The sequence below is a fragment of the Manacus vitellinus genome, unplaced genomic scaffold (genome assembly GCF_001715985.3).
Source record: "Manacus vitellinus isolate BGI_N305 unplaced genomic scaffold, ASM171598v3 scaffold_9_pilon, whole genome shotgun sequence".
Lineage (NCBI taxonomy): Eukaryota > Metazoa > Chordata > Aves > Passeriformes > Pipridae > Manacus > Manacus vitellinus.
The window spans coordinates 12,869,654-12,884,475 of record NW_021940917.1 but is presented as its reverse complement, the minus strand read 5'-3'; the positions used below and the strand labels follow the sequence as shown (position 1 = coordinate 12,884,475).

The 14,822-nt window shown below is 41.3% G+C and overlaps 1 pseudogene; it reads left to right on the top strand.

Annotated features, from left to right (window-relative positions):
• The first annotated feature begins 8,159 nt into the window (after positions 1 to 8,159).
• LOC112841371 overlaps positions 8,160 to 14,822 on the top strand; it is a 62,640-nt pseudogene continuing 55,977 nt past the window's right edge.

Below are 14,822 nucleotides of genomic sequence, written 5' to 3'. Positions count from 1 at the left end.
CTTCCCAGTCTGACCATTCAGGACCAGTCTGGCAGTCACACTCTCACCACCAGAAACTGTCACTGCTGAGATCGAGTCCTTTCACAATGAGTGGTTCCAGCGAGCCCACAAGGGCCCTGCTCAACTCCCCACACATCCCACTCACACAGTCAGACTAGGTTTCCTTACCAGTTTGAGCCCAGGTTTCCCATAGCAGAGTCTCAGACATTTCATTCATAAAGGAATTTATTCATGGCTCAGTAACACTGAAACAGCCTGAGCTGGTGCCTCTGAGGAGAAACCCCCAGCAAAAGAACCCCTGGGCTTTTATACTCTCACAGTCCAAATAAGCTCAAGTCTTGCTCTTCCTCTGGAGTCTTTGGCTCCTGCTGTGTCTCTCAGTCTTTTTGCCCTTTGTTATGCAAAGGGTCGGCAGTTCATGGCCTCTTGTCTTGGGCTCTTACCCAGAGCTTAACCTGAGGCTTGCAGTGCAGCTGCACACTGATCTACCTGCACCAGAGGTATGCCTCAACGCTAGAGGAAAACTTAGTGAGTTGTACTGGTATTTTTGAGTTGAACCCAAGTGATATGGTTTGAAGCTGGCTCCCTGCCAAGTCTCCAAACCTTACCACAGGAATTCCCCTCCTGCCCCCCAAACCTCAGGGAGAAGAGGGAGAAAAACAACCAAGAAAACCCGAAACGAGAGAGAGACCTAAAGCAATATATATATAAATATATTTACACTTATGTTACAGGTATATACAATTGAAATATATATATATAATTTCACAAGGGAAAGGGAAGGGGGAAGGGAAAAGGAACAAAACCAAAATAAAATATATATATATATCCCGATTAGCAAAATAATATATATATATATATATCTCATGATTTAGCAATGAAATATCTCACTACTCTCCTTGGGACAACCAAGAGTCGCTCTGGAACGCTCGCCGGCAACCTCTGTCTCCCAAGGTCGGCAAGGCCCAACCAGGCCTCGCTCCCCAACATGGCAGACTCAACAGCAGGGAACCTGCACCTCCAAGCCGCCGGAAGGAAAGAGAGCGAAGGCCTTTCCTCCTTTCTTCTTATAGTCCAGCTTACGTAAAAATCGTAGGGAATACTAGGTAAATCTGGACCCTTCCTTGGTTACTTCCTGGTCACCAAGGAAGGCCTAGGCCAAACTACCACACCAACTTATGCAGTGTTTCCTCTTTTCTTTATACCTCCAAACTGATACACTCTGTTTAATATTTTGCATTTGTTAATAGATCTTTGCATTTTCTGTTATTAAGGGTGTGTCATGCAGGTTTATATTAGGCTAGAGGCAGTCTGTTTGACCCATCTTCCAGGTACTCTAGCCCCTTGCCTGTAAGGCAAGCGAGTATTTGGAGCTAGGTTTTGCCAGGATATGATCTTTTGCGACTCATTTTCAACATTATTATATAAAACTATGAAACAAATTATTTGCCAAGCTGAGCTGCTTTTATCAAGCTACTAGAAGTCAGAATAGGGTTGGCTGCAGGACCCCTCTTTTATCTGCTTTTTGAGTACCGAGAATGAAGACAAGTTTGTGTTGTCCTCTGTATGCGAAGGATGGTACCCTGTCATCTACAGATTCTTCATTTTGCCATTCCCACCATTCTCCTCTCATCTCAAATGACTGAGCATAGCTGATATCTGGGGCATTGGTACAGTGATGTTCCAAGGTACTGCTGGTGAACGCAATTGTCTGAAGTACTGTATTCTCATAGGAAATCTATGCCAGTTTGGAGCAAGATGCATGCAACCCTTAACAGGTGCACATTAGGTTTTGACATCAGCACATGGTGAAGTTAGAATTACTAGAGGGGAAAACATATTCACCCTGCACCTACTAAGCTCTTAGCACTGCCTAAGTAATTGACAGATTGACTTTACTTTCATTCCTCCAATTGCCATATACCAAGAGACCCAGTATCACTTCCCTTCTGTTCAATAGAAGGACTTCTCTGAAATAATGAGTGCCTTAACCACACTTTTCTACCTCTCTTTTTTCTCATTCTCATCCCTCAGGAGAGACAGAAACAAGTTAGTTTAAGCCAAGTGAAAAGCTGAGATGCTTAACTTATGCAAAAGAGTGCATTTCTCTTGAGTTTCTCAAACAGTTTTTAAACTTTGCATGGTTTCAGTGATAATAGATAAGAGGAGAATGGGGAATAAGAAAGTCTGTGTTTAAATTTTACATTTTTGAAATTATTATGTTAATTCTTCTTTCACAAAACATTGAGAAAAATTATTTTGAAATTTACAAATTTTTTTATCTGTACCTAATTTTGGTTAGTATGTACTTCAAAATTAAAGAGAAAAGGGGGAAGAGACAGTGGAAGAAGAGGATTTTAGAGTCAACTCAAATTAGCTTTTGCTCTTGGGAGAAGATTATGAGGGGACTTAGTAAATTTCAACGTGAGTTTCTCTCACAGTCTGGTCTGCATAAGGAAGAGGGCATCCTGGGGACTGGTGACTTACTCAAAATCACAGCAGGCTCTTCAGAGAGCTTATCCTGCTGTTCAGATCAGCAAAATCTCAGACAAATGCTACCATTGCAAGACCTTTCCTTCTCTTCCTTCTTGCTGCCTTGGCTTTGAACTTCCTCTCTTTTTTCCTGCTACAGCCCTGTTGTAGAAGCCTAAAGCAGTAACCCTCAGCAGCAGATTTGCAGAGGAGTGCTGCAGTGCTCTTGGAGGAGTGCCTGCTGAAGGCCAGGTGAGCAGAGAGGTGCATCCATCCAAAAATGCTTTGCTAATTTAGAGACGTGTCTGAATTTTCCAGGCTTTATCTCTCAGCCTTTCCAGTCCCTAGAGGTCTGAAAGCAGTTCTGACCGGGCCCTCCTTCCTCTGTACTCAACGTACTCCCACTTTGAAAATCATGCTGAAAGAGAAGAACTTGATTGTAATAAAATGCTTGGGAAAATGATTGCTGTTAAACACCTTGGAGGGAGCAATTCATTCTGCCACCATACAGAATAATATCACCTGCTGTACTGCTCCTGAAATAATTGAGCTATTTTTGCTGCATGGTGGGAGAACTGGAAGGTAATATAAAGCATAGCAGACACTGATTAGTAAATTGATGTCTCAGCACCACTGAGCCTAGATCAATATATGAATCCATGGATAGGCTGGTTGCTTCATAAGCACATAAAAAATAGAAAATATAGTGCAAAATGTGTCAGAATTGGTGGGGTGAAAGATAGTCCTTCGGGTACTTTGCGCCAAACTCATATGAAATTAACTAGGGTAGTGCATGGTTTCCACGAGGGGCACTGAAGAATTACTGCTGATACTGAGTCTTTTATTTTTATTTTTTTTTAACACTCTTCCCTGCTTTACCATTAGAATAGATTACTTGAGAAGTGGGATTTCATTTTACTAATAGACTGGAAGACTTAATGTTCACAACAGCCTCCAACCTGACACAAAGTTGCTCTCAATTTAGCAAGTTATGATTTTGTGTTTACCCTTACTTCAGATAGTGTACTATCAGCATTTTTATGTGGGTTTCTTTGGTTGTTTTTTTACATAATACTTTTTAAGAGATGGAGCAAAGGTTTAACGCGACACAAGGCAGCACAACAAAATGGTTTGACATAGACTATATAAGAGTTTATTCACCTTCTAGTGACATTTTTGCCTAAAAAATAACAGAATGGATCACTTGAAGATTTCACAGATGAGACGAGAAAAGATGCTGAAGAAGAGTAGTACCATTGCTCCTTGATGGATGCAATTTATAAGTGGGACTGCTGGCAGCAGGTTGATCAGTGTAGACTTACCTCTTTCTCTCAGAGCAGTCTTCTTACCCTTCCTTCTAGAAAGGCCAGCAGTTTCATTGTGGCCCAGTTAGAAATAACTCTCTTGACTGCAAACCTGATGTGCTTTTGAGTAATGCTATAACTTATCTGCTGGAAGCCTGAAGTCTTGTGAAGAATGGGAAGGTCTGACTGCTGCAGTTGGTAGCCATGCCTGGGAAACTCTTTGCTAAGCTAAAATTGTGCTGTGCTGTGCTCTGGAAAATGAGAGCAAACAGATAACTGTGTTTGGTAGCACAATCTTTTCATGACATGAAAGAGGTAGAGTATATTGCACTACATCTGTGAGCTGCAGAGAATGCAACCTGTGAGAAAATTTCAACCAACTAAAGAAGCTGAATATTACCAACAATAAGCAGAAAACTCCAGAGGTTCAAATCAAACTTGAAAGCACAACCTTTTGTATGAAAACAATTTCTGAGAGCCTCTTTAAAAGGATATTACCTCATATGTTAGGCTTACAGGGGATTACAAAGTTTTATTTTAGGTCTTATCTGTAGAAGAATGACCATGCACTACTACTACCCCGACTACTACATTTTCCACTTGGATACACATTAGAAAGACAGTACCTTTTGCAAGGTAAAGTTGTATGAATTTGTTTAGCTCATCAATTTGAAGTTCATAAGAAAAGAAGCAATTCTCAGTGTGAATAAACTATGAAATACAATTCAAAGAACTTACAAGAATTACAATTGACCTTTTGAAGAATAATTGAGACTGAAGCCCTCGTGCTATAAAAAATGTGAAGACCAACAATGTAAGTTGAAAAGTGAAAATATTTAGTCTGTTAGAATTAGGAAAACGGGTTTTCCCTTCAAAGGCTATTTGACTCTATATGAAAGTGTTATATTGGAAGAAGCAGCTGTCTATTTAAAACAGCCAATGACATTGGCTGAAATTCTCAGCCCAGTAATCCAGCAGATCTCACTTGTACCACGGAAACCTGGCAGAAGAGTAGCTATGGTTTTAATTATTGAAAGGTAGAGCTGTGCTTTTTATATTGGTATCAGGGTAATTGAAGAGTTAAGTCCTGAGGCCTGAATTTGTCCTTCTACAGATCAGAAATTAGATCAGTCTGCTGTAATTAAAACAATCCCCCAAAGAATCCAAGTTTTACAAAAAGGAACAAGGATTTTTTTTCCGCTATGTCTCCCTCTGAAGGCAAATCTTGCCATTCTTGGCTTCAGAGGATTGAATTTACCTTGCCAGCTATGAGACAGCTGCACATAGTCCTCTACAGCAATGGTGGTAACTGTATTATGTGTCTTACTGACAGGGAATGGCATATGCAGTGATAATTCACTACATGCTAAAAAAATACCTCAAATAGACAAGATGCACCATACCACAGAAGTGCCCAATTTTCTTAATTACATGTAAAGAAAGACAAATTGGACATATGTAGATGTCAGCATTGTAAATACCTAAAGTAAGGGGAGATGTATCACCTTTGGACTGTCTGTCACAGACTCAAATTGATTTTACAATTTCATCCAGTATTTTAATCAGTCATTCAGCTGAATTATTCTCATTTTTACTTTCCAAGGATGTGGATCTATTTCCGAGGTTGTTCTCCCATAACTGGTTGTTCTCCCATAACCCTTTCGCTCTCCAGAAGTCTGGAGAAGTATTTTTTTGTCTTGTCCATTCCAACAGTGATAGAGTAAACATTTGCTTTGCTCCTTGTTACTCAACTCCTTCTTTTCCTATTGTTTATCATATCCCTTCAGAAGGTGATTCCCTTCTGAACTAAGGGCCCTGTATGCTGACCAGACTCATCCTACAGGGAAGTCTGCTGCCCTCCTGGGGCCAGGGTGAGGGATTTTAGCAGGAGACTCCCTGAGCTAATTAATCCCTCTGATTATTACCCACTGTTGGTGATACAGGTTGACAGTGATGAGATCGATAAAAGAGGTACCAGGGCAATTAAAAAGGACTTTAAGGCTTTGGGTCGATTAGTTGATACGACAGGAGCATAGGTGGTGTTAGCTTCAATTCCTGCAGTAGCAGGGAGGAACAAGGGGAGGAATAGGAAAACCCATTTTATCAAAAAGTGGCTAAAGGATTGGTGCCACCAGTGGAATTTTTTTAATCATGGGTCAAAATTTATGGTACCAAGCCTACTGGAGTCAGAGGGGCTTCATCTATCAAGCAAGGGCAAAAGAACCCTAGCATATAAGTTTACAGGGCTGATCAAGAGGGCTTTAAACTAGTTTTGAAGGGGGAAGGGGTTGAAGCCAGGCTCTCCAGAGAAGAGCCTAAGGGTGGAAAGCCAGGGTTAGGAGTGATATGAGCAGCCCAGCTGAAGTACATGTACACTAATGCATGCAGTTTGGGAAACAAGAAAGAGGAGCTGGAAGCCATCGTGCAGCAGGAAAGCTGTGATGTGAGCACCATCATGGAAACATGGTGGGATGACTCACATGACTGGAATGCTGCAGTGGGTGACTACGTGCTCTTCAGAAGAGATAGGCGAGGTAGGAGAGGTGGAAAAGTGTCTCTATATGTTAGAGAGTCTCTTGACTCTGTAGAACTTGAGGTCAGAGACGATAAGGTTGAGTGCTTGTGGGTCAGAATCAGGAGCGAGGCCAAAAAGGCCAACAGGGATGAAGGGGGTGATGAATTATTATACAAGCAGCTGGCAGAGGTTTCAAAATCACCAACACTTGTTCTTGTGGGTGACTTTAACCTGCCGGGTGTCTGCTGGGAACTCAACACAGTGGAGAAGAGACAATCTAGGAGATTTCTAGAGTGTATAGAGGATAATTTCCTCTTGTAAATAAAACCACCAGGGCTGGGGCCCCATTAGACCTGCTGTTTACAAACAGAAAGGGGCTGATGGGAGATGTGGTAGCTGGAGACCATCTGGGGTACAGTGACCACAAAATGATAGAGTTTTCAATACTCCGTGAAGGTAAGGAACAACCAACAAATACTCTACCCTGGAGTTCCAGAGGGCAGACTTTGGTATATTCAGGAAGCTGGTTTGGAGAGTGTCCTGGAAACAGTCCTTAAAAACAAAGGGGTCCAGGAAGGATGGGCATACTTCAAGAAAGGAATCTTGAAGGCGCAGGAGCAGACTGTCCCAGTGTGCCAAAAGGTGAGCTGGTGGGTGAGATGACCGGCCTGGCTGAACAGGGAGATTTTGCAGGAAATTAGGGCAAAAAAGAGAATCTATCGCCTTTGGAAAAAAGGGTGGGCAACTCATGAAGTGTTTAGGAATGTAGTTAGGCCACGTAGAAAGAAAATTAGAGAGGCAAAAGCATAATTTGAACTTAATCTGGCCAATTCTGTTAAGGACAACAAAAAGTGTTTTTATAAATACATCAATAGCAAAAGGAGGGGCAAGGAAAACCTCCATTCTTTGTCGGACACAGAGAGGAACATAGTCACTAAAGATGAGGATAAGACTGAGGTACTTAACACTTTGCCTCAGTTTTCAACAAGATGAAAGGTTGCCCTCAGGACAGCTGGATTCCTGGGCTGGTAGACAGCAACAGGGAGCTGAATAATGTGATGTCAATCTACAAGAAGGGCCGGAAGCAAGATCCATGAAACTACAGGCCTGTCAGCCTGACCTCAGTGCCTGGTAAGGTTATGGAGCAGATCATCCTAAGTGCAATCACACAGCACCTACAGGACGGAAAAGGGATCAGACCCAGCCAGCACAGGTTCAGGAAGGGCAGGTCCTGTCTGACCAACCTGATCTCCTTTTATGACCAGGTGACCCGCCTGGTGGATGAGGGGAAGGCTGTGGATGTGTCTATCTGGACTTCAGCAAAGCCTTTGACACTGTCTCCCACAGCATTACCCTGGAAAAGCTGCAGCCACGGCTTGGACAGGGGCACTCTGTGCTGGGTTAGGAACTGGCTGGAGGGCCGGGCCCAGAGGGTGGTGGGGAACGGGGCTGCATCCAGTTGGGATCTGGTCACTTGTGGTGTCCCCCAGGGATCAGTGTTGGGCCCAGTTCTCTTTAATATTTTATTGATGATCTGGACAAGGGAATTGAGTCCACCATCAGCAAATTTGCAGATGACACCAAGCTGGGGGAGAGTGTCACTGTGCTGGAGGGTAGGAAGGCTCTGCAGAGGGACCTGGACAAGCTGGATAAATGGGCTGAATCCAGTGGTATGATGTTTAACAAGACCAAATGCCGGGTCCTGCACTTTGGCCACAACAACCCCCTGCAGTGCTACAGGCTGTGAACAGAGTGGTTGGAGAACAGACAGACAGAGAGGGACCTGGGGGTTCTAATCAACAGGAAGCAGTGTGCCCAGATGGCCAAGAAGGCCAATGGATCCTGGCCTGGATCAGGAACAGTGTGGCCAACAGGACCAGGGAAGTGATTCTTCCCCTGTACTCAACGCTGATGAGGCCACACCTGGAGTGCTGTGTCCGGTTCTGGGCCCCTCAGTTTAGGAAGGACACTGAGGTGCTGGAGACTGTCCAAAGAAGGGCAAAACAAGGCTAGTGAAGGGATTGGAGGCCCTATGAGGAGCAGCTGAGGGAGCTGATGCTGTTTAGCCTGGAGACGAGGAGGCTCAGGGGAGACCTCATCACTCTCTACAACTCCCTGAAAGGAGGTTGCAGCCAGGTGGGGGTTGGTCTCTTCTCCCTGGCAACCAGCAGTAGGACAACAGGGCCTGGTCTTAAGCTCTGCCAGAGGAGGTCTAGGTTAGACATTAGGAAGAAATTCTTTACAGAGAGAGTAATCAGACATTGGAATGGGCTACCCAGGGAGGTGGTGGAGTCACCATCCCTGGTGGTATTTAAGAAGAGACTGGATGTGGCACTCAGTGCCATGGTTGAGTTGCCATGGTGGTGTTGGGTCATGGGTTGGAACTCGATGATCTCAGAGGTCTTTTCCAACCTGGTTGATTCTGTGATTGTGTGAAACAAGGCAGATGATATTTCATTTCCCATTCATATAATTCATATTATTCCAACTGCACTACAGGTCTTACAAGAGTTCTGTTGACTGTTGATACTTCCTTAAGGTAAAAATAGAACATACTTTCTAATCTGTACTAAGTGTTGTTGTAAGGGGCAAAAAAGCAACTTTTGGAATAAATCACAAGAGCGTGCCAAGATGGGGCACTCCGTACTATTGAAGCTACAACTGTGATATGAGAATGAAGTCCAAGTTTGAATGATAGTTACAGCTGTGGTGTATCTGTGTACCAAGGCTCTGCCTGTGTCCCTGCTCCATGCAGTTAGTCCTCACTTCCTTCTCTCTGTGTAGTTTGCACACCAGGCTGGTTCAAGATGATGGGCCAACATGAGGCAAAGTGGTTATTCACAGCAGAGGAACTGATCAACTGGTAAAGGAGCTTGTGGGGATCACTCCCCACACCATGGAGCCCCACTGTGCTCAGGGTCCCTGTTAGGCACTTTTTGTATGCTGAGGTGCATTAATTAGCCTTCTCAGTGGGAATATTTGGGATGGTCTACAGCAGGGATATCCCCAGGCTGATCCTACTGTGGAAGAAGGTTGTGAACAAGTCATATGGAGATTTTAAGTACTCACTAGAAACTGTCTGTGCTTATGCAGACAGTCTTCTACATGAAAGTGGAGATAATCAATTTCAAAGGTCATGTGTATGCCAGAGGAGTTGCATAGGGCCATAGGGTGAGCTGGGGCATAAAAATTGACCAAAGTGACAGTTTGGCACATACTGTTTAATTCTTCTGAAGATACTGGCACTTGGATGCTTGTGATGGAGTTTCCTGTCAGCACCTGGGCAGCAAACGGTCCATGTATTTGAGAGCTTCAGTTTACCATGTAAATATTACCCTATAAAAATGACCTTACTAAATTAATTTTTTTTTTTACAATGATTCTGTCTATGTGTATCTGTCCAGCACAGGAGAGATACAATAAGGCCCAGTCTGACCCTGCATTTTCCTCAGGAAAGTCAGTATAAAACAGTAAGAACCTTATGATTTTTTTTCTATTTTTCCCTCTTGTGATAATTTGATTTGGTTGCAAAATGGTGAACACCATAGAGGAAGAGTGGTCCACATGTTAAGGTGTTGGCACAGAAGCTGTTGTCAGTTGTTGACTGCTTTATCAAATTTATCTTTTTGACCTTGAGCATATTCTTCTGTTTCTTGGATAATGAGGGTTGGATAAGTACCATCAATAGAGAAGTACCTCTACAGGGGGAAGATAAATAATATTGAGGACACTTTGAACTTTTCCAGCCACTAGATTTCATTTTGCTTTTGTCTGATAAATTAAAGTACGAAAGAATGATGGAATTATTGGGAAGTTTTTGTATTGTCTCAAATGATACATGTGATTAAGCAATAAAAAGTTTGTACATATTATTTTTTTCTTTCCTTTCTTTTTCTTTCCTTTTTTTTTTTTTTTTTTTTTTTTTTTTTTTTTTCCTTTTTTTTTTTTTCCTTTTTTTTTTTTTTTTTTTTTTACTTTTTCTTCCCCCGAGGAATATATTCTACTCTCATAAGAACTCATACTACCATTTATTTAAGTATTTTAGTGAAAGGCTTCTTTAATACTGGATTTTTCTAAAGCCGATGTTGTAGCCAGTGGAAACTTTCAACCACTTTAAGAATAGTTTTGTTAAAAAATCCATCTAAAATGACACAATGAAGTCAATTTTGCTGAAAGTAGCAAAAGACCATTTAAATCCTTTTTTCTACTTACATATTCCTGCTCAACAGTTCCAGTTAAGCCTAAGTATTAAATAAACACAAGTGCCTTCCCACTGGCACTCTGCAGAGCATAACTTTAGACCTGTTCTTATGCAAATTTTGCCTTTTATAAATTAGGAAGGAGGACATCTGAGTGTCACACAGGAGTGTGTATTTGTGCTCGTAAAAGATACAGCATAAGCTGTTAATCTTATTCAATTTAAATAAAACCCTATACATTTCTGGTTTATTCTAGCATAAACAAAGTAATTTAAAACAGTTGGCTTAGAATGTGAGGTGTACAGACAAAATAAGATTATTACTGTATAAATGTAGTTTTTAGGCATTTGACAAAATAAAGGGCCTGGCTTATGTAATCATAGGCAAAATAACTATACATGTAAGTATTTACTCTTATTAATAAATGCATCACATCTGGTTAACTCTAATTTTCATGCAGCAAAATGTAGCAATGATACAGATGAAGGTGGGATAGGGACAATGTATACTGTGTTGAGGCTCAGAAATTATTTGATAAACAAAGTAAAAGAAGAGAAAGAGTGAGATTTGCATGTTGAATATTTTCAGTTTAAGGCATAGAATTTTTCAAGAAATTAATGCAGACATTGGTTAGCGAGTAGCATGCATGAAATTCTTCTGACATCCAGAAGATGTTGGCCTAGGGTTACTAGCTTGAACAGAAAAAATGCCCACAAGGAGTCACCTTCTTGACATATACATGCAAATCAGTGAAAGATATCTATATATATATGCATATGGAAAGAGAGGGCTACCTAAGGCCACTATATTGTCAGGTACATGGGAGGGAGACAACAGCATAGTTAAAAGGAGAGATGACTGGCAAGATGAAACTACCACACGAATAGTCACTGTAAATTTGCAGCTTAGTAATTTAGTTCAAATTTCTAGTCATGAAAGATTGAGAGCACTTCATAGTGGGCTACCTTTCCTTATCTTGAAATTTACTCAAGAGGAGAGAACTCTTGGTAAATAAAAAATATTTTTCTTCATTGTCTTCCTCATATGTTTTGATGGTCTGCAGCTTCCTCTTCCATGGCCTCATGGATTTGTTTTTCTGTTTTACAGTGCTGGTGTGTGGTGGGTCAAGTTCTCAGAGGTTGGGCTGAAATTTTGCGGACATAGAGAAGAAAGGAGATGCAGAGGAAAGTTGTGACAGATTGTGAACTGGCATATTCTGCAGTGAACTGTCTTTACTGAGAAGCTTTCAATCCAAGTACAGTAATGAATTTGGGGGCTGGGTTTGCATTTATGTAAATCAACTGTCATCATTCCAGAAGGTTAAGGAGCCTTGAAGGGAGTACAAATGTAATTTATGCCCAACTAAAAACCTTAGAGTATGCAAGAGCTTTTAAAAATGGTATCTACATAACTGGAAAACCTGGCCCTTGGTATATAACTGCTAATTTAATCTGTGAAGTTGTACTTTAGTTGGTGAAAAAAGCAAAACAATCTACACCTTCTGTCTGTAAGTGTTCTTGAGTATCTAAACAGGAGGATTTAATTGAAATTGACTATTCTGCACAAAAATAACCCTTCTTGGTGCCATAAGCAAAAAATCTGCAAAAACCAAAAAAACACTAACAAAATCCTGGGGTTTGGGACTTCCAAATGGCCTTATTTAGACCCTCTTCTTTATTGTTCTGGAGTTTTCTGTACTATGACTGCTACATACTTTGAGGGTATAATCATCATCTTTCAACTGGATAGATTTATTTGTCATTTCCTCAGGACAGAAAAAAACATATCTATAAAAGATATATCAAACCTTCTTCTGCAAAGTAGACTTTTCAAAACAGTTTCTGTGTTGGATGATTCATAATTGTAGAGTAATGGAACAATATCATAACAAGAGCTTTATGACTGTCCCTTTCTTTTTGCCCAGCCCCTTCAATAATTGGTTGTCTTTGGGCCATCTTGGGCAGCAAAAAAGAGGAGAGCTAAATATTTTGCACGTTTTCCATCCTTGCTGAAATCTGCAATCTATAAATAAGCCAAGCTTCTGCCTTCAATCTGAGAGCTCTCAGTGCATGGCTTTGAAAGCTTTTAATGTGGTGGGTCTGGGAAACAGCATAACAGAGTCTTGAAACCTTTCAGACATGCATTTTGCTGTGAGTCTGATTCAGTCAATTTTGCACCAGCTACATGTGTCGTAGTAATATTCAAAACAATACTGTACATGTTTTCAGACAATTTCAAACTTTGATAATCCTCCTTTGTATTTAACTCCTTATGCAGATTAATGGCAGTTTTCTTTGGGAAAAAAGGCACTCAAGGATTACATACCAGGTGTTCCTGCTTTTGTTTAATTTTGTATCAAAAGTTCTGTGAGAGAAGAAGTACTAGAAAAAGCTTTTGGCAGTAAGAAAGCACTTTGTGATTTTTTTGTGTTGTTTTCCTCTCTTCTCTTATAACTGCAAAGTACATAAATCACATTTCCTCTACAGGCAGTTCAACTGGCTATTTTCTTTTATTCAATTGCATATTTCTGAAATGCTGAGTTACACAAAGCTATGCCAGAGTACTAGAAAACATTCTGTGGACCAAGGTAACATTGTGCTTTATTTGTCACTGAAGAAATTAAGTATTAACATGATTTTCTCTCATAGAATCATACCACAGAATCATAGAATGGCCTGGATTGAATGTGACTTTAAAGATCATTTAGCACCAATCCCACCGGTGTAGATGGGGACATCGGATTGTGCAAAGCCTCATCTTATCTTGCTTAGAACATTTTCAGGAATGGGGCATTCACAACTTCTCTGAGCAACCTTTTCCAGTGCCTCACCACCTCACAGATGTGATATTTCTTCCTGAGATTTAACTTAAATCTACTCTCTTTCAGTTTAAAGACATTTGCCCTCATCCTATCACCACATGCCCTTATAAAAAGTCTCTGTCTTTCTTGTAGGCTCCCTTCATGTGTACTGGAAGTCTACAATTAGGTCACCCTGAATACTTCTCATTTCCAAGCTGAACAATACCAATTCCCTCAGCCTTTCCTCATAAGAGAGGTGTTCCATCCCTCTAATGATCTTCATGGCTCTTCTCTGGAATCTCTTCAACAGGTCGATGTCCTCCCTGTGTGGAGGACCCAAGAGCTAGACCCTAGAGTGTTTCAGGTAGGGTCTCACCAGAGCAGAGAAGAAGGGCAAAACCACCTCTCTTGCCCTGTGGGCCACACTGCTTCTGATGCAGCCCAGGATACAATTGGCTTTCTGGGCTGCAAGTGCACATTGTTGGCTTATGTCCAGTCTCTCACCCACCAGCACCCCAAGTCCTGATACTGGGGATTTCCCCCACCCAGGTGCAGTACTGGGCACTTGGTCTTGTGAATCCTCATGAGGTTCCCATAGGCCCACTTCTGGAGCTTGTCTGGGTCCCTCTGGATGCCATCCCATCATTCAGGTGTGTTAACTCAACTGCACCACTCAGTGTGGTGTCATCTGCAAATTTTCTGGGAGCGCGTTCTATCCCTTTGTCTATGTCATTAATGAAGGGACAATATATGTCCCTGAGGGACAACACTTGTCAGTGATGTCTGTTGGGACTCTCAGCTGTTGGCCACTACCCTCAATGTGACTGTCCAGCCAATTCCTTATCCACCTAACAGTCCACCAATCAAATTCTTCATTCTCCAGTTTAGAGAGAAGAATGTTGTAAAGGACTGTCAAAAACTTTACAGAAAGTCAGATAAAAGTCATCTGGATCCCTTCCCTTGTCCACTGATGCAGTCACTCCATCACAGAAGGCCGCCAGGCTGGTCAGGTAGGACTTGCCCTTGGTGAAGCCCTGCTGGCTGTCCCAAATCACCTCTCTGTCCTCCCTCTGCCTTAGCATAGCTTCTAGGAGGATGTGTTCCATGATCTTCCCAGGCGCAAAGGTGAATCTGACAGGTCAGTAGTTTTCAGGGTCCTCCTTTTTACCTTTTTTAAAGATGAGTACAGTGTTTCCCCTTTTCCAGTCACCCAGAACTTCACCTGACTGCCACAAATTTTCAAATATCATGCATTTGTACAATTGCTACCATAATCAATATAAGTTTAAATTGTTTCAATTTATAACAAAATTCAGTAAAAATTAGAATGTATTTAGCATATATATGTTTAAAAGCACATTACTGAGCCCTTAATATCAAAGCAGCACATTTCTCTGTTAGAATTTAGAGAGATGCAGGTATTTATATATCCCATTCTTAACAAAAATATGTTTTTGAAAAATAATTTTCAATACATTTTTTCACTGAGAGTTATGCAACTTGAAACATTATATTTTATGATTTTTTAAAAT